The sequence below is a fragment of the Gorilla gorilla genome, chromosome X (genome assembly GCF_029281585.2).
Source record: "Gorilla gorilla gorilla isolate KB3781 chromosome X, NHGRI_mGorGor1-v2.1_pri, whole genome shotgun sequence".
Taxonomy (NCBI): domain Eukaryota; kingdom Metazoa; phylum Chordata; class Mammalia; order Primates; family Hominidae; genus Gorilla; species Gorilla gorilla.
Genome location: NC_073247.2, coordinates 97,796,471 through 97,817,530, shown reverse-complemented (window position 1 = coordinate 97,817,530; position 21,060 = coordinate 97,796,471). Strand labels below are relative to the sequence as shown.

General features: G+C 38.1%; 1 protein-coding gene across 6 annotated transcripts in view; it reads left to right on the top strand.

Moving 5' to 3' along the window:
- Window positions 1-21,060, top strand: part of CHM (CHM Rab escort protein) — a 188,982-nt gene that overhangs the window by 44,124 nt on the left and 123,798 nt on the right. Inside the window, exon 3 of one of the 6 annotated variants that reach the window (XM_063703123.1) lies at window positions 9,616-9,694. The exons of the other annotated variants lie outside the window; for them this stretch is intronic. The gene's annotated coding sequence lies outside the window, so the exon portion shown is untranslated. The remainder of the gene's footprint in view (window positions 1-9,615; window positions 9,695-21,060) is intronic. 6 annotated transcript variants of the gene reach the window in all.

Here is a 21,060-nt window from a genome sequence, read left to right as displayed (position 1 = left end):
TAGTCTGATGGGCTTCCCTTTGTGGGTAACTTGACCTTTCTCTCTGGCTGCCCTTAACATTTTTTCTTTCATTTCAACCTTGGTGAATCTGACAATTGTATGTCTTGGGGTTGCTCTTCTTGAGGATTATCTTTGTGGCATTCTCTGTATTTCCTGAATTTGAATGTTGGCCTGTCTTTCTAGGTTGGGGAAGTTCTGGATAATATCCTCAAGAGCGTTTTCCAACTTGTTTCCATTCTCCCCATCACTTTCAGATACAGCAGTCAAACGTAGATTTGGTCTTTTCACATAGCCCCATATTTCTTGGAGGCTTTGTTCGTTTCTTTTTACTCTTTTTTCTCTAACCTTGTCTTCTTGCTTTATTAATTTGATCTTCAGTCACTGATACCCTTTCTTCCATTTGATCAAATCGGTTGTTGAAGCTCGTGCATGCGTCATGAAGTTCTCGTGTCATGGTTTGCAGCTCCATCAGGTCATTTAAGGTCTTCTCTACACTGTTTATTCTAGTTAGCCATTCGTCTAACCTGTTTTCAAGGTTTTTAGCTTCTTTGCGATGGGTTCGAACATGCTCCTTTAGCTCCTTTAGTTTGTTATTACCGACCTTCTGAAGCCTACTTCTGTCAACTCGTCAAAGTCGTTCTCCGTCCAGCTTTGTTCCATTGCTGGCGAGGAGCTGCAATCCTTTGGAGGATAAGAGGCACTGTTATTTTTAGAATTTTCAGCTTTTCTCCTCTGCTTTCTCCCCATCTTTGTGGTTTTATCTACCTTTGGTCTTAGATGTTGGTGACCTACAGATGGAGTTTTGGTGTAAATGTCCTTTTTGTTGATGTTGATGCTATTCCTTTCTGTTTGTCAGTTTTCCTTCTAACAGTCAGGTCCCTCAGCTGCAGGTCTGTTGGAGTTTGCTGGAGGTCCACTCCAGACCCTGTTTGCCTGGGTATCACCAGCGGAGACTGCAGAACAGCAATTATTGTAGAACAAATATTGCTGCCTGGTCTTTCCTCTGTAAGGTTTGTCCCAGAGGAGCACCTGCCTATATGAGGTGTCTGTTGGCCCCTACTGGGAGGTGTCTCCCAGTTAGGCTACACGGGGGTCAGGGACCCACTTAAGGAGGCAGTCTGTTCGTTCTCAGAGCTCAAACCCCATGTTGGGAGAACCACTGCTCTCGTCAGAGCTGTCAGACAGGGACGTTTAAGTCTGCAGAAGTTGTCTGCTGCCTTTTGTTCAGCTAAGCCCTTCCCACAGAGTTGGAGTCTAGAGGCAGTAGGCCTTGCTGAGCTGAGGTCAGCTCCGCCCAGTTTAAGCTTCCTGGCCACTTTGTTTACCTACTAATGCTTCGGCAATGGCGACGCCCCACCCCCAGCCAGGCTGCCTCCTCGCAGTTCTCCCTTGGTTAGGAAAGGGAAATACCCCGACCCCTTGTGCTTCCCAGGTGATGTGACACCCCGCCCTGGTTCAGCTCGCCCTCCGTGGGCTGCACCCGCTGTCCAACCCATCCCAGTGAGATTAACCAGGTACCTCAGTTGGAAATGCAGAAATCACCTGTGTTCTGTGTTGATCACACTGGGAGCTGCAGACCAGAGCTGTTCCTATTCAGCCATCTTGGAACAGTTATGGCGTTTTTCTATGTTGTACTACATTAGTTAGAATGAAAGAATAAGAAGCTGTAATAAAAAGACCCAGACACAATGGCTTGAAAACAATAACTGAAAATATTTTGTGGTTAAAACAAATGTGAAGAGTCCATGAGCACTCTGGTTCCTTTTATCTCATTTTCTTTACCACCCCCTAGGGTTTTCTTTGTTAGCACAGTCTAAAATGGGTCACAGGTTTGCCCAGGTTCCAGCTTTCAGAGAGGAGATAGAGAGTGGATAGACCTTTGTTCTTTTAAGTCCTGGACCTGGAGTGGCATATATCATCTTTGCTCATAGTTCCTGGACAAAAACTAGTCATAATCTACATACAGTTTTATGGAGTTATAAAACTCATCGCTAGCTTGATTGCTATATGTCTACATCCACCTGTGGGAGATAGGAGATTCGGTAGAGAGGTAGTGGTCTTTGCTTGTAATTGCATGCAATTTTCAGAGTCCAGGGTGTTGACCATTACTCCATGGGGCTGGCTTAATTGCATGCAATTTTCTTACAGAAGATGTACTTGTTGTTGTTTTTTTAAACAACACTTTAACAACAACTTTTTTTTTTTTTGAAAAAATTGTTTTTCAATTGATTGTAATGGGCTGTGATATGGCTCGGATATTTGTCCCCTCCAAATTTCATGTTGAAATGTAATCCCTAGTTTAGTAGGTGGGGCCTGGTGGGAGATGTTTGGATCATGGGAGTGCATCCCTCGTGAATGGTTTAGCACCATCCCCTTGGTGATAAGTTAGTTCTCACTCAGTTCACGTGAGTTCTGGTTGTTTAAAAGTGTGTGGCACCTCCCCCTTGTTCTTTTGCTTCCACTCTCATCATGCGTGGTGCCTGCTTTCCCTTCACCTTCTGCCGTGGTTGTTAGCTTCCTAACTAAGACCCTTTCCAGAAGCGGATGTTGGCACCTCACTTTTTGTCCTGTCTGCAGAACCTTGAGCCAACTAAACCTCTTTTCTTTATAAATTACCCAGCCTCAGATATTTCTGTATAGCAATGCAAGAACTCCCTAATACTGGCAGTATAGTATTTTTTTATGCAGATGAACATGTCATGATTTATTTAGCCATTTCTCTACTGTTGCATATTAAGCTGTTCCTGATTTCTTGTTATGAACAAAATGTAAACATTCATATATGCATGTCGTTTCTATTTATAACTGTCCAATATTTAAAAAAAGGGCATTGTCCCGCATCTTTATCACATTTTTGTGTTTGTAAAATGGACTTATGATATTTTTCTTATTTATTTGTATTTTTAAACAATTGATACACCATAGTTGTATATATTTTTGGGGTATATGTGATATTTTCGTACATATATATAATGTGTAATGATCAAGTCAAGCTAATTGGGAAATATATCATCCTAAACATTTGTCTTTTTGTTGGAAACATTAAAATTCTTCTCTTTTAGCTATTTTGAAATACATAATTATTTTAAACTGTAATTTCCCTACTATGCTATCAAATACCAGAACTTATTATATCTACCTGTATTTTTATACCCATTTACCAACTTTACTTCATGCCCTCTGCTCCCCTTTCCTTCCCAGCCTCTGTTAACTATCATTCTACTCTCTACCACCATGACATCCACTGTTTTAGCTCCGACATATGAGTGAGAACATGAGATATTTGTCTTTTTGTGCTTGGCTTATTTCACTAAACATAATGACCTCCAGTTCCATCCATGTTGCTGAAAATGACAGGACTTAATTCTTTTTCAGGCTGAATAATATTCCATTGTGTATATATACAATATTTCTTTATCCATTTAACCATTAATGGACATTAAAGTTGATTCCATATCTTCGCTGTTGTGAGTAGTGCTGCAGTTCTTTGATATACTGATTTCCTCTTTTTTTTTTTTTTGAATATATTCCCAGTAGTGGGATTGCTGGATCATATGCTAGTTGTACTTGTAGTTTTTTGAGGACCCTCCATACTGTTTTCCATAATGGCTATACTATTTTACTGATCTTTTTCTTTTTCTCTAATTTAAACAACTGTCACAAAGTCAGTTTGACTTATTGAACTTGTATAACTTCTGTGCCTCAATAAAACTGAATGTTACAGTAAGGAATTAGGTGAAATTTACTTTTTTTTTTTTTTTTCAGGAAGACTTACTTAGTTAGGTAGCTAGTAGAATAGTAACCTGAACTCAAGAAATGTAATTTCATCCTGATAAAACTGCTGAGTAGGGTTATCTTCCTTATTTTCATTAAATATTTCTTACTTGGAAACATTGAATATTAAATGAGACAACTAAGACTAACAGCAAACAAAAATACACTTTGACTTTTTTATGTGCGTGTATTACATTCATGACTTTGTGAAGATCATCTTAGTACTTGTAATCTTTTGCTATTGTTGCATGTGTATTCCATTCAAGTGATATTGGTTGATGATTCTGAAGTGCCCCACTATAAATATCAAGTACAACCTCTGTTGATTTATAAACAGTGTCTGTCATTATCAAGAGCAGCTAATCTTATTCAAAATAGTCACTTCATTATTGTGTTGCCATAAATTTCTGTAGACATATTTTAAACTAAAGTTAACTTCTGCTATATTGTAATTGAGGGAGCTCTATTTTTGTGTGCCAGCTATCTGTCTCAGTAAATGTAAAATCTCTAGTTTTTTTCAGAGGCCTACAATTACTGTAAATATTAATGAGCTGTGGACACGTGAAATTTAAAGAATAGATGTGATTTAAAAGAGCAATTTGCAATTCTTAAATGTAGAGATTGGCATTTACTTTAAACTCGAAGTTGTTAAAGGGAGGTGTAGTAAGCACAGAAGTTTATACTTGAACAAAATCTACTTCTACCAATAATTGTTCATTTACATGACCTCAATTGATCCTTTTTTCTGATCATTTATGTCATTTGGCTTTATATTTTTTTCATATCAGTCTTCATGTTCTGTTATATACTATGTTCATATATATGCCAACTGAATTCATTTAGATTCAGTTTTTCTTAGTCATTATTAAAAAGAGAATACTTAATATTTGGGGTCTTTAAATCTCATTATACTAAGTGTTTGGTGAATTTATGTCATGGGTCCAAATAATTGTCATAAATACAGTTGTTGATTTTTAAATCTTATATAATAACCATATTATTCCTAAAAGTTGAAAACATTGGTATGTTTTAATAATTTCACCAAGTAAGCATATTCATCTAAATAGTATTATCTTAGATTAAGAATTGATGATGTCATTGTTATATGTCTGTCAGTCCCTGGACTAGATTTCTCTTTGGCCTGACAAATGAATTTTTTTTTTTCTAGGTAGGAGTTGTGACTATTTAGGAATTGTGATAAAGAAAAATGACCAATTATCTTTGTCTCTGTAGTTGTTTTTTGTTTCTTGGTTTGAAAAAAACCTTTTTTTCTGTAATTATAAAAATATACATATGCTTGTCATAAGAATTCAAGCAACGTATATATCTATATATTACAAGCATATATGCATGCATGCATGAAAGATATACATGTCATCCTTCCCATATACCACTCCCAATAGACCATCAATATAGATTGTCCCCAACTTCTGATGGTTTAACTTACAGTTTTTCAACTTTATGATGGTACAGAAGCCATACTCATTCAGTAGAACTCATATCTCAAATTTTAAAATTTGATCTTGGGCAAACAGTATGCGATAGGATACTCTCCTGTGATGCTGGGTAGTGACAGCCAGTCACAGCTTCCAGGCAGCCATGTGATCTTGAGGGTAAATAGCTGATACTCTACAGTGTTGCCTGATGATTTTGTCCAACTGTAGTCCAATGTAAGGTATGCTTACATGTTTAAGGTAGGCTAGGCTAAGCTATGGTGTTAGGTAGGCTAAGTATATTAAATGCATTTTTGATTTATGATATTTTTAACTTATTGTGGGTTCATCAGGATGTTATATCATAAGTCAAGGCACATCTGTATACATGAAAAATGAAAAATACGCGTTATCCTTCCCACATACCACTCCCAAGAGACTCATTATAGTTTTTTATGTTCTGTCTGGGGGACTTAAGAGAGAAAGTTTCATGACAGATGAAGGAGAGTATGAGTGAAAGGATAAAATGAAGTGAATTGATGTAGTGAAAATATGCCATGATAGTATCTTACCATCACCTCTGTGTATTTACTCATTCTTTTCACATTTGAGAATATTATTTAGTAATATGCTGTAGTACTAACAGTGAAAGAACAATAAAAAATTAATTTTTTTTTTACAAATAAATATTTGACAAAAGCTACAAAACAAAATGAGACCATATAGGAATGTATAGAGAAAATTCATCCCAATAGATTTCTTGGGAGCTGTAGAGCTATGGCCAACAGTCATTTCAAAGTGTAGCTTGAACTCTCTATTGTGCTACTGAAGATTATCAGGATTTCTTGTAGCTTCTTCACTTTTTTTTTTAGACGGAGTCTCGCTCTATGGCCCAAGCTGGAGTGCAGTGGCGCCATCTCAGCTCACTGCAACCTCTGTCTCTTGGGTTCAAGCAATTCTCCTGCCTCAGCCTCCCCAGTAGCTAGGATTACAAGCATGTGCCACCACGCCTGGCTAAAATTTGTATTTTTAGTACAGACGGGATTTCACCATGTTGGCCAGCCTGGTCTCAAACTCCTGATCTCAAGTGATTTACCCATCGGCCAAAGTGCTGGGATTACAGGTGTGAGCCACCGCCACGGCCCCCAGCCAGCTTCTTCACTTTTAACGGAGAGTTAGAATTTCTTCCTTCAGGGCTTTGTAAGGTAGGGTAGGTAGTAGTGGTGGGGAAAGTGGAGTAGGGGCTTTTTGTGCTCACTTTTTCTTTAGCATTGACTTGACATTGTATTGGCATCCGTTTTCCTACATGTCATTGTTGGCTATGTTGTGGCACTCAAGTGGGATACCCTAAAACTTGTCAATAATTGTCACTTCTCAAGAAGTATAGAAATTATAATATAATTAGAAAGCAGTTGTAAAACTGATTGAGGTTATGTTCTTTTCTAGTTCCTGGGTATCGAGGTGAACAATAAAACAGACTATGACCCCTGCCCTTGTGATAGACCTTGGACCCTAGGGGATATAGACATTAAACATGCTCAAATTTTATATTATAAACTGTACTATGAAAGGCAAAAGGGGAGTACTACTAAAGAATAGTAGGGGCATCATTTAGATTTGGTGGTAGGAGGTTGGAGTGAATTGGAGTGGCCGCAATGCAATAATCCCTTATTGACTTCTCACTGTGGATATGACACTCTGAAAATGTTTGAAATATAAATGAAAGAAAATGACAGAGGCAAGTCTTAATCGTATTAGGTTTATTTGCTAACATTAAGGACATGTGCCTGGGAGGCAGGTCTATGCCTTTCTCCAAAGATGCTTTTGAGGGCTTCAGTATTTGAAAGGGAAAGGGCAGATGTTGAGGGAAGAAAAATCTTTAAAAACTGTGTCGATAGATAAAAAGACAAAAGGGTTGCATCCTTTTGAATCTTTGATCAGCCTTCACTGAATACACAATTTTCATGTGAGTCCAGGTAGACAGAGGAAATAGCCACTCATACCTTCATCTGGCTCAGTGAATCTGCATTTTTACATAAGATAGTGTAGACGATAGGGGGAGGAAGCAATCAGATACTCATTTGTCTTAGGTGAGCAGAAGGGTGACTTTGAGTTCTCTTTCCTTTGTCCAGCACCTGTGAAGATAAGCTATATATATAAGGAATTTCCTTGTGGGCAAATTGTGAGGGAGGTATGTTGCTTTTTATCTTCATAGCCATCTTATTTAGCAACCAAATGGGAAGCAGATCTGCATGACCCAGTTCCCAGCTTGACTTTTCCCTTGGGCTTAGTGAGTTTGGGGTCCCAAGATTTATTTTCCTTTCACAGGGAGCCAGCATTATTTTCCTCTGTAATCCTTTTATAGAAATAGTTGATTTTTTAGTAGAGCCGGATTTTTGTGGCTTGAAAAAGCTCTACCTCATTGACTTATTTCAGAAATTGCATCTATATTCGTCAAGTCAATTTTATGCTATTTTTTCTGCCTTGGAAATTAACTGTACATATGTAGAATTAGGTGAGAAATTTAGTTGTGATGCTCTGCTTCAGTAATGAAAGGACAAAAATACTTTGTATAGATGCTCAATTATTATTTGCTCTTAAGAAAACAATATTGATTCAACAGCTATTCATGTGAGGTTTCTTTTTAGTGGCTTGTTTGGAAATTAAGGTTGGTTAGTTTATATTTTCTTTACAGCAAAAGTAAAATAAAATGGCTCTTTCTCTTCTACCAAAATAATCATATATATGTGAATAAGGTAACTCAGAGATAAGTATTTTAAAGGTTTTAGATTCAAGACTACCATAAAGGGTTAGGAGAATAAAGTAAACGTAACTTCACTTAGAAGAAATTATCTCTTTAGATAAATAAAACAGTGCAACCCTGTAAGAGTGAGAAAAATGAACAAGTATCAAAGAATCAGTGTTACCCTAGTTTTCTCCTTTCCTTTCTCCCCCATGTTGAAGACAGATTTTATGATGTCTGTGGAACTAATTTATGAATGAAAGTGATTGTCATTTGTTCAAACTAATCTAGTATTCAAGATGTAAGCTGTTGAAGCCAACACGTAATAATAGCTACCATTTACTGAACAGTTACTTGGTGCTCTACTAGGTATTTTACAAGTGTCTTAACATTTAATTATTACATTTCTCTAAAATAAGTATGATCTCCCTCCTTTTGCAGATGAGGAAACAAACTCAGAGAATTGAAATAACTTGTCCAATGTCATATGCATATTAAGGGAAAGAACCAGGTTTTAAATCTAGGTCCATTTGACAACAAAGCTTGTGCTCTTTTCTCTAAGATAAGCTGTAGGGTTGGAAAAGACACAAATACTGGGTTTGATGGTCAGGAGATCTGGTTCAAGTTATGACTCTCACTGATGAGTTATGTGACTTGTCTTGTTTTCCTCAACTGTGAAATGGGTCTAGTGCAAAACCTCATTTGAAGAGTCACTGTGAGGGTCCAGCGAGTTACCTGTAAAAAGTTGAGGTGTGGCTGCCAAGGCCTGATAATAAAATGTATCAGGTTCCACAAAAACGTTTTTTTTTTTTTTTTAAAATAATAAGGAATGTTTTCACCCTTCACTTTGGAGGGCAGAATGGGAAAAATATTTAAAAGTAATTTATGTATTTGTATGGTCTTAAACCAAATGTCATTATATTTTTAGGTCACTGAAATCCGTATTGACATTTGCAAATTTCGGGAGCTTCATTTGCAAATGATATTATAGTTTTTACATGAGGAGAGAATTTTTTTCCCATAGAGCTCAAACAGAGGCTAGATTGAGACAGCTCTTAATGTAGAAATTGTGAAACATCAGCTTCTCTCTACATACTACTTTGACTTGTTTATTCAGTGGATTTGAATTAGGACAGCTTTCATATGACTAGAAAAATACAAGCAAAGATAATTGAAATGTACTGCTTCTACATGCAACTCTCTTCTCCCCTTGAGCAATTTCTTTACTATCCTTCCTCTTTAGAAAATAAAGAGAAAGCTTTTTCTCTTATATTTTTCCTCCTTATTTTTTTGTTTGGTTTTAGTTTTATTGTTTTGTTGGCTTGCTTTGACTTTGAAATGGCAACTATCCCTACAACCATTGGGTGGGGGTGGTAGTTGAAGAATGTCAGTCAGTTTCACAGCTGAAAGTGTGCTCTGCAGCAATAAAGCTTTAAGCTTTTTTCTGACATTCTAATTTTGCTATTTTTCCTATTAATGAAAATAGAGTTTAATTTTCCCTTCCAAGACAAAGGAAGGGTTAAATTTAAGGAACCATGAATATTCTGAAGTAGAGGATAGGGAGAAAGGAAGAGGGAATCAGCAGTCCTTAACCCTTTGATCTGTCATTTCTGTCCTCTCATCTGTGTCCCCATTCTTGTTTCTGTTTGTCTTCTTCCTTCCCAGGGTTGTCAGTGAATGTAGCAATCAATGCCTGACTGGCACTGGACTGTGTTAATTGCTTGCAGAAGTGTGCTGGCTGTGGGTACGTTCTTCTGTGTTCACATTTTGCAAGGAGCGGAGGATGGTGATGATGCTGTTGATAACTTACTATGTGCTAGGCATTGCTTCGAATACTTTCTATGTTACAGGTAAAGAAAATGAGTTTTAGCGTAACTTCTGTAAAATTACTGACTGAGGTCATGCTGCTAGTAAAAGGCACAACTACAATTTGAATCCAGATTTGTCTGGTGCCAAAGGCTTGATTAATATCATTGCATTAATCATAATAATTCCCTTAGTTAACTATAATTATTATGCATTAAGGATTCAGAGATGACTAAGCTACTGTCCTTGCCCTTAAGTTGCTCTCAGTCTAGTCACAGGAAGCATTCATGTAATCTGATTATAAGACAGCATGACAAAACTCTAATGGAAGTATGTGCAAAGCTATGGAAGCACAGGGATCGGTTCTTTTTGAAGAGTTGAAGGCTTCACAGAAGAGATGATACTGAATTTGAGTAGTTCTGTCTTTTTTTACTAGTTCCATCATTAGTTTTATGGTGGAATAGCATTTGGGGCATAGGCAATAGCACTAATAAAAGCAGAGAGATATGCAGGCACTTGGCTCACTCAAGCAATGTTGAGTGTGCAGTTGTGGCTGATGCATGGCAGAGAAAGGCAATGTCCAGAGATAAGACTGGGGAGTTAGATTGGCACTAAGTTTTGAAGGGTCTTATAGCAATGCTAAGAATTTTGGACTCTACTGTAGAAACATTAGTGAGCCATTAAACATCTTTAAGCCAGGAATATGGCATAATACGGTTTGCCAACACCTGATCACAATGGCAGTAGTGTGAAGATTGAATTGGAAGGGGAAGAAACTACAGGCAGGGAAATCTTTGATAAGGCTAATGCAATAGACAGATAAGAGGGAGTGAGGGCCTGAAATAATGCAGCAGTGGTAGGGATAGCAAGGATAGAAGGGGCTTAAGAAATTAACTAGAATGGATATGTGAGGAAGGAATGATGAATGAGTTTAAGATTTTTTTTTTTCAGCATAGGAGGCTGTAAGGATGGTGTTGCCATTTATTGAGATAGGGAAACTGAATGGATGACCAAATTGGGGGTGTGGGACAGATAATAAATTTGTCTTTTGGACATGTAGAGATTAAAGTACATCTGGGACTTTTAGTGAAAGGAGGTGTCCAATAAGCTCATGACTCATGATCTGTGTTTTCAACCAACTAGAAGTAGATTTGAGTTTGGAGCTCACCAGAGGGGCCCAGATTGGAGATACCAATTAGTGAGTCATCAACAGAGAAATGATAATTGAATCAGTGAAAATAGATGAGATCACAGAGGGAAACAAAAATTGAGGGCAACCTTTGTGTATTATTTGTTCATCTACCTACCTTGGTTGTCTATAAATGGATTTGAATGGGTGGAATAATGTGGAATGACTAATAACTCAAACACAGGAAAATCTCTCTCCAGCCCTAACGACTGCGAACACGATCTGGTATTTCTTTCTGGCAGGCTGATCTGATTGCCAAAGCAACTTCTTGTAGATTCATAGGGCTCTCTTAAAACCAAGTAACATTTCAAAACAACATGTTGTACGTGAGAAATATATATACACTTTTTGCTTGTCAATTAATAAAAGCAAATAAGATCCTGGTCTTCCTCTCTGACATTAGAATTGCTTCTGCATACCTTATCATAGAGGCCCACTTTCCTTGGTCTTGGAATGAGGAGATGGTGAAAGGAGCTCAGCTTTCTTGTGTAGCAAGTATGTGGAACTTACAGTAAATGAGGATTTGTGTAGGGAGTAAGTCCAGTATATTTTCTAGCCTATTCTATTATTTGTCATCAGGGAGATGTCATGACTCTTTGTAGTACTTCAACCAAATTTAAATGAAATAGAGCCTCTTTTAATGTCCATAGTATATTGTACTCAATAATATCTGGCAAATCAATACTAGTAGACATGCCAGACTATTATTTTCCTATTCTTATCATATGTGTGAAGATATTTGTGCACATTAAATGTGAGATAAGCAATAAAATTGGTTGTATTTTAGGTCCTAGAAATGAATAGTTTCCCTAGCTCTGACATTAGAGTAATCATAGCCATGGAATTATTATCCAGATGAATTGGGGTAACAAAATAAAAACTAGATTTCATTACATGTGCTGTTTGTGAATAGATGCCACTGTCTTTACTTATACTAAGTCAGATTCCAGGATTTGTATTATATGCTTATGTTTGTAATTTAAATATTCTAATCTTGTAAATTATAGGAGACAGTGTATTTAGTGGAAAGAGCAGAGGCTTTGGTGCCTGATTGTCCCTGGTCTTAAATCTGGGTTTTGCCATTTCCTAGCTGAGAGAGTTAGACAATATTCAGCTTCACAGTTGTTGTTGTTTTCTCCCTAATTGTAAAACAGGGATAATTGTAGCACCAATCTCTGGATTCTTGTGAGAATAGTGAATATAAAATGCCAAACTCAACGTATTTAGTAACCTATTTTTATTGTTCTACTTAACATGGATTAAGCCAGCGTTTCTCAACAGATGCTGTATTAAGCCCTAATCCTTTAATATACTTTAAAAAAAAAACATGTTTGTTGGTTAACTGAATTTGAGAAATTCTGCCTACTGCTATAATTCCCTCTTGGAGAGCTATAACAGACATTAACATATTTAATCGTGCTGAGAAGCCATCATATAAACAAATCTTTTTTTGTTGGTGTTGTTTAAATTTTTCAACCTAGCATTTTCCAAGTTTATTTTGTCACTGTGCATTTTTTTTTCTTGGGAGACCTATTAATAATAGCTCATTTTGATGGGGTACATTTTAGAAAAGGTTAATTTAGTAATCAGGACCAGGCACTACTCAATTAAGTGTTTGACTTCATTGAACCACAGCTACCATTATATCTTGTGGACTAAATGGTGCTAGCCAGCTTAAAAGTTTGGGAATTTGTATGTTGTAATGGACAGGATTAGAGTTCAGGAGAACTGAGTTTCAATTGCAGTTCTGCAAATTGTAACTGTGTGGCCCTGACTAGTGACTAAACTCTACCCAGACAAGTCATAGTGTCCTCATCTATGAAACAACACCCTTTCTATCTGCTTCACAAGATTGCCAGAAGAATCTATGAGAGAATAGTTGTAAAAACAAGTTTGGAAATTAAAACTGCTGTCAGTGGAAGATGGTATTACTACTACTCTAGGAAAAGGAATTGTAAGAGCAGTGAATGAATAATAGGACAGTCTGAGGTTGAGCTATGCTGCTCTTGTTCCCATCGAGCAACCTTGGATCCCATTAGCTACCTGCCTGAAAACATTTTCAACTCCTAATTTCTTAATAATTAGAATGGTTCCCAGATGAATATGCTTGAATGTCAGTAGCTTCATCTTTTGTTATTGTTCTTGGACTTGCTTACAGAAGCCATTTCACAATACAATATGTAGTTTAGTAGCATTTAGCTATGCCTGCTGCTGAATATTCAACACTGAATTGTAATTATGATGCACAATGGAAAAGAAGATTGTTAGGATTTAATTAATAAGCTCCAGTTAATGGGTTTAATGCTCAGCCTTCTCATATAGTTCAACTTTCTTTGAGTCTACCTGTAGTATTGCTTTTCTGTTAAGAGATGTTAAGCAAACTGATATTGCTTTAACATTAAACACCATATGAAGGATGAGAAAGATCTTGATTTAGTTTCAGTACTATTTTTTTCTATTATCTTCTTGATTAGTGTTAAGGGAGGGTTGTATAACTTATTTGCTTATTGTTTCTGGAAAACCTTAGGTGGCACTCTGAATAAGCTATGCGAAGCTTTCAAAAGATTACAACCATGTTTTCTACAATTTTTTTAAAACTTTTATGTCTGCAGGTACATGTGAAGGTTTGTTACATAGGTAAACTCGTGTGATGGGGGTTCGTTGTACTCATTATCTCAGCAACCAGGTATTAAGCACAGTATCCAAAAGTTATATTTTCTGCTTCTCTTCCTCCTCTCACCCTCAAGTAGACTCCAGTGTTTGCTCTTGCCTTCTTTGTGTTCATAAGTTCTCATGATTTAGCTCCCACTTATAAGTGAAAACACTTGGTATTTGGTTTTCTGTTCCTGCATTAGTTTGCTAAGGATAATAACCTCCAGCTCCATCTGTGTTCCCACAGAAGACACAATCTTGTTCTTTTTTATGGCTGCATAGTATTCCATGGTGTATATGTACCACATTTTCTTTATCCAGTTCGTCATTGATGCACATTTAAGTTGATTCTATGTCTTAGCTATTGGGAATAGTGCTACAGTGAACATTTGCATGCATGTGTCTTTATGGTAGAATTATTTATATTCCTTTGGGTATATACCCACTACTGGGATTGCTGGATTGGATGGTAGCTCTGCTTTTAGCTCTTTGAAGAATTGCCATAATGCTTTCCACAGTGGTTAAATTTACACTCCCACCAACAGTGTACAAGTGTTCCCTTTTCTCCGCAACCTTGCCAGCATCTGTTATTTTTTCACTTTTTAGTAATGGCCATTTTGACTAGTGTGAGATGGTATCTCATTGTGGTTTTGATTTTCATTTCTCTAATGATTAGTAATATTGAGTTTTTTTTCCATATGCTATTGACTACATGTATGTTTTCTTTTGAAAAGTGTTCATGTACTTTGTCCACTTTTTAATGGGATTGTTTTTCTCTTGTAAATTTGTTGAAGTTCTTTTTAGATGTTGGATATTAGACCCTTGTCAGATGCATGGTTTGCAAAAATTTTCTCCCATTCTGTAGGTTGTGTGTTTACTCTGTTGACAGTTTCTTTTGCTGTGCAGAAACTCTCAAGTTTAATTAGATTCCACTTGTCAATTTTTGCTTTTGTTGTGATTGCTTTTGGTATCTTTGTTATGAAATCTTTGCCCATTCCTATGTCCAGGATGGTATTGCCTAGGTAGTCTTCCAACAATTTAATAGTTTTGGGTTTTGCATTTAAGTCTTTAATCCATCTTGAGTTGATTTTTGTATATGGTATAAGGAAGGGCTCCAGATACAGTCTTCTACATATGGCTAGCCTGTTATCCCAGCACCATTTATTGACTAGGGAGTCTTTTCCCCATTGCTTGTTTTTGTCAGCTTTGTCGAAGATCAGGTGGTCATAGGTGGGCAACCTTATTTCTGGGCTCTCTATTCAGTTCCATTGGTCTATGTACCTGGTTTTGTACCAGTACCGTACTGTTTTGGTCACTGTAGCCTTGTAGTATAGTTTGAAATCTGGTAACGTGATGCCTCCAGCTTTGTTCTTTTTGCTTAGGATTGCCTTGGCTATTTGGGTATTTTTTGGTTACATATAAATTTTAAAGTAGTCTTTTCTAGTTCTGTGAACAGTGTTGTTGGTAGTTTGATAGGGATTGCATTTAATCTGTAAATCGCTTTGGGCAGTATGGCCATTTTAATAATTTTGATTCTTCCTATTCATGAGCATGGGATGTTTTTACATTTGTTTGTGTCTTTTGATTTCTCTGAGCAGTGGTTTCTAATTCTTATTGTAGAGAACTTTTACTTCCCTGGTTAGCTGTATTCCTAGGTGTTTTATTCTTTTTGTGGCAATTGTGAATGAGATTGGCTTTCTGATTTGGCTCTTAGCTTGCCTATTATCGATGCATGGGAATGGTAGGGATTTTTGAACATTGGTTTTGTATCCTGAAACTTTGCTGAAGTTGTTTATCAGCTGAAGGAGCTTTTGGGCCGAGACTGGGGTTTTCTAGATATAGAATCATGTAGTCTGCAAACCAAGACGGTTTGACTTCCTCTTTTTCTTTTGGATGCCCATTATCTCTTTCTCTTGCCTAATTGATCTGGCTAGGACTTCCAATACTATGTTGAATAGGAGTGGTGAGAGAGGGCATTCTTGTCTTGTGCCAGTTTTCAAGGTGAATCCTAGCTTTAGCCCATTCAGCATGATGTTGTCTGTGGGTTTGTCATAGATGGTTCTTATTATTTTGAGATGTATTCCTTTAATACTTAGTGTGCTGAGAGTTTTTAACATGAATGAGTGTTGAATTTTATCAAAAGTCTTTTCTGCATCTATTGAGATAAACATGGTTTTTGTCTTCAGTTCCGTTTATGTGATGAATCACATTTATTGATTTATGTATGTTGAAGTAACCTTGCATCCCGGGGATGAAGCCTTCTTGATCGTGGTGAATTAGCCTTTTGATTTGCTGCTGGATTCCATTTGCAAGTATTTTGTTGAGGATTTTTGCATCAATATTCAATCAAGGATACTGGCCCGAAGTTTTCTTTTTCTGTTATATCCCTGCGAGGTTTTTGTTTCAGGATGATGCTGGCCTCATAGAATGAGTTGGGGAGGAGTCCCTCATTTTTTTGGAATAGTTTCAGTAGGAATGGTACCAGCTCTTCTTTTGTGCATCTGGTAGAATTCGGCTGTGAATCCATCTGGTCCTGGGCCTTTTTGGTTGATAGGCTATTTATTTCTGATTCCATTTCAAAGCTTGTTATTGGTCTGTTCAGAGAATCAGTTTATTCCTAGTTCAGTCTTGGGAGGGTGTATGTGTCCAGGAATTTATCCATTTCTTTTATGTTTTCTAGTTTGTATGCATAGTGGTGTTAATAGTAGCTTCTGATGGTTATTTATATTTCTGTGGGGTCAGTGGCAACATTCCCTTCGTCATTTGTAATTGTGTTTATTTGTGTCTTCTTTCTTCTCTTCTTTAAGTCTAGCTAACATCCTATCTATCTTATTAATTTTTTCAAAAAGCCAACTCCTGGATTCATGGATCTTTTGAATAGTTTTTCCTGTCTTCATTGACATTCTTGGTTGCAAATCTTTTTCTTTAAGAATGTTGAATATGGGTTCCCAATCTTTTGTTGCTTGGGTGGTTTCAGCTGAGAGGACCACTTTTAGCCTGATGAGGTGCCCTTTCTCTCTAGCTGCCCTTAATGTTGTTTCTTTCATTTTGCCCTTGGAACGTCTGAAGATTATGTGTTTTGGGGGTGATCTTCTTGTGTAGAATCTTGCAGGGGTTTTATGTATTTTCTGTATTTGACTGTTGGCCTCTCTAGCAAGGTTGGGAAAATTATCATGGAAGATATCCTGAAATATGTTTTCCAAGTTGTTTGCTTTTCCCCTGTCTCTTTCAGGGATGCCAGTGATTTATAGATTTTGCCTGTTTACAGAATCCCATACCTCTCAGTCATATTGTTTATATCTTTTTATTCTTTTTTATTTTTGTCTGTCTTATTTTAGAGAACCAGTTTTCAAGTTCTGAGATTCTTCCTTCAGGTTGGTTTATTCTGCTATTAATACTTGTGATTGCATTGTGATATCCTTGTATTGTGTTATTCCGCTTTGTCAGATTTGTTAGTTTTTTTTTTTTTCCAGCTGTTTCATCCTTCAGCTCTTGTATTATTTTATTGTGATTCTTAGCTTCTTTGGGTTGGGTTTCTCCATCCTCTTGAATCTCAAAGATTTTCATTTCTTTCCATATTCTGAATTGCATTTCTGTCATTTCAGGCGGCTTAGCCTGGTCAAGAACTCTTGTTGGAGAACTGGTGTGGTTGTTTGAAGGACATACAACACTGACCATTTGAGTTACCCGAGTTCGTGCATTGATTCTTTCTCATATCTGCCTGTGGGTATTCCTTTAACTAAAGTGTACAGTGAGTACAGTCAGTAGACTTCTTTTCTGGTTATTTTCACAGGACCGAGGCTTTGTGCAGGGTCTTTATTGGAAGCTGACTTCTTGTCTTTGGTTTAAGAGAGGTACGTATGTTAGTGAGTATTTTTGGTCTTGAAGCTTTGGCGTGTCACCCAGTAGGTGGCACTTAAGTGTACTGGTTAGTTGATAGATTCTTGCTTGGTTGTGTGCCTCTGCTATGTTTCCTCACAGTTGCAGCCATGTTCCCTATCAATGCTCTGAAAGTGTGGGTTCCTCTCCCCCTTGAGTGCTGGCTGTAGACCATAGCTTGGTGCTCCTGGGCTGCCCACGGAAACTCTGGGGTGATCTCAGCATTTATGTTTTTTCCACAACTTGGAGGCAGCAGAGTAACGGACCTTAGTAGTGATTTTGGCCAAGGGTCTTTTACTTGTATCCTGGGGGCTCCACCCCAGAGAGATGCAGGTCAGCAGTTGCTCAGTGAGAGCAGTCCAGGATTCAGGATCTGTGCTCTGGGCCCAACCTGGGTGTTCTCTAGTGGTGAGCAGTCGGGGGTGGGTGTGACCTATGGGAAATGGACTGACCCCTTTTTCTGTTGACTACAGTTAGTTGGAGGTTTGGGTAAGGCACTTAGGGTCTTTGCTTCTTCGTTAGTCCAAGGGTAGCAAGGGAAGTCTGCTGCAGAGGCAGTGGCAGGGAGGCTTTCAGTTGCTCCTGGGGGCTCTGTCCAGGGAGTTGCTGAGCTGCTACTGGCTTAAATAGCTCTGGTGAGGGTAGCTGGTGACCCAGGCCTGGAGGACCTGCCTGGTGTGGAGTTATGGGAACGGGCTCCCATGTAACAGTCTGGCTGCTTTTCTGTAGGGCTGCTATGGTATACTGGGTGCCTGCTCCAGTTGCTAATGACCTTGGATTTTCCAGTACCTCAAAGTATCAACATTGAAGGCTGTGAAGCAGCAAAGATGGTGGCCTGCCCCTCCCTCTGGGAGATCCATCCGAGGAAGATGTGGACTTGTTGCCAGCCTTAAGGCACCTGTAGAATATGGCTGGAGACTTTGGTTGGGAGGTCCTGCCTCATGAGGAGGAATGGGATTGAGGTTCCACTTAAGAAATGCTGTCTGGCCATCTTTTTGTAGAGTAGCTGTGATGTGCTGGCGGACCGCTTCCGTCCCTGGTTGGCTTGGACTCTCCGAAGCCTGAAGGCTGGAATGGCTATGTCATCCAAAGAGCAAAGATGGTGGCCCACCCCTCTCTCTGGGAGCTTCCTTCCAGGGAGGTTTCAGATCTCTTTTGGCCAGAGAACACTGGCAGGGGCTGCTGGTCCCAGTTGGGACATCCCACCCAGTGAGGAGGAATGGAATCGGGGACCACTTATAAAAGCAGTCTAGTCACGTTTTTGTAGAGCCGCTGTGCTGGGCTTGGGGGACTGGGTCTGACCTGCGATGGCTTGGACTCTCCAAAGTCCAAAGGCTGGAAAGACTAAGTTGCTCAAATAGCAAAAATGGCAGCCCGCCTCTCCCGCTGGGAGCTCTGTCTCAGAGAGGTGTGCAATGATGCTCCCTTTGGCTGGCTAGACTTCCAAGCCAGTGGTTCTTATCCTGTGAGGTGCCATGGAAGTGGGGCCTGCAGATTGTTGCTGCCCAGTCCTCTGAATTCAGCCCCTTTCCTAGGGGTATGTATGGGGGTCTAACCTCCCACTTCTTTGGAGTCGCAGCTTCTTTAGCCAGGTTGCCTGGAAAGTCACAGTCAAGTCCTGACCCCACTCCCAGTCTTGTGATATTTTTCATCATAGATTAACTTTTTCCATAATTTTATATAAATGGTATCATATAGTATATACTCTTTGGCTAAGGCTTTCACTCAGCATAATGCTTTTGAGAAGCATTTATGTTGTATATAGCAGGTGATTATTCCTTTCTATTGGTGAATAGTATCCCATTTTATGGATATACGACAGTTTGTTTATTCGTTCTCCTGTTGATGGATACTTGGGTTATTATCAGTTTGGGGCTATTAATAAAGCTGCTGTGGAAAGACTTGTACAAGTATTTTTATCAGTATATGCTTTTCTCATGTGTAATTGCCTAGAAATTGAAATTACTCGATCATAAGGTGGGTATATGTTTATCTATTAAAAAACTACCAGATATTAGAAAGTGCTTGTACCATTTTATATGTTCACCAAAATATATGAGCATTCTGGCCATCCACGTCAATACCAGGTATTGACAATCTTTTTAATTATTTTGGTGGCTACGTACTGGTATCTCATATGCTCATTTGTAATACTATTATAATATGCACTTACCTAATGATATTGCATACTTTTTCATGTGCTCATTAACCATGTTCTTTTGTGAAGTGTCTCTTCAAACCCTTTGCCCATTTTTACCTTTTAATATCTGTCTTATTAAGTTGAAAGAGTTCTTTATATATCCTGGATAACAAGTTTTATTTTTATTTTTTATTTTTTTTTGAGACGGAGTTTTGCTCTTGTCACCCAGGCTGGAGTGCAGTGGCACGATCTCGGCTCACTACAGCCTCTGCATCCTGGGTTCAAGCAATTCTTCTACCTCAGCTTCCTGAGTAGCTGGGACTACAGGTGTGTGCCACTATGCCTGGCTAATTTTTTTCTGTTTAGTAGAGACGGGGTTTCACCATTTTGGCAAGTCTAGTCTTGACCTCCTCACCTCAGGTGATCCGCCCACCTCGGCCTCCCAAAGTGCTAGGATTACAGGCGTGAACCACCGTGCCCGATCAATACCAAGCCTTTATTAGATATGTTTTGTGAATATTTGTGTCTGGCCCATTCATTTATTAAAATAATTTATTTTGTAGGGAAGTTTTTCATTTTGAGGAAACCTAATTTATCAATAGTTGTAATTGCTTTTTGTGTCCGAAGAAACTTTTGTCTGTCCCCAATGTTAGATTTTTGATATATATTTATTACTTATATATTGGTATATCCATTCAAATAAATTTTACTTTGATCTTGAAGCTTTCACCCATTAGCCAGTGCTGCTCACTTAAGACTTTATGTTGATTGCAAATAAATCTAAATATCTCAACAAATAAATATAGTGTCAGTAGTTTCAGGTTTTTTTCCCCTCCTTCAAAACCTAGGATATTTTCTAGTTTTGTTGAGTATTATATTTGGAGGATGGGAAGAGATAGCAGAATTGTATTCTTCTCAGGCAAAAGGGATGGAAGTATAAATTGCTATGGGAAAACCTCAAATTCTAACATTCCTCTGTCTTCTCTATACCTGCCATCACCCACCTTCTCCTTCCTTTCGCTGTTCTCTCTGATGCAAGGGGTCACTGCTTGTAGGTTTCCTGATTCCAACATTTTGGTAAAGGGTGACCATCTAGAATTGCTACTATAGCTGAAATTCTAGCTAAATTTTAAAGACCATTGGAGATTCTGGACAGTGTATGAATTTACATTATTTCCGAAGAGACCGTCAGATATAAGTACGATATGATCTATATTAATAAAGCTACTTTCACAGGCATTTTATTTAACCCTTTTCTCTGTTAGAGAAAAGCAGTACTTGTTTGGTAAAATGCTTGAGCCTAAAATCTGCTTACTTTTCAGACCTATGTCGACAGTTGATTTAGGAAACATGAATCAGAATTGGGAGATGATCTCCAGTAGCATTATGGAAGAGTTATTTTATATTTTATTTTATTTCATTTCATTATTTTATTTTATGATAG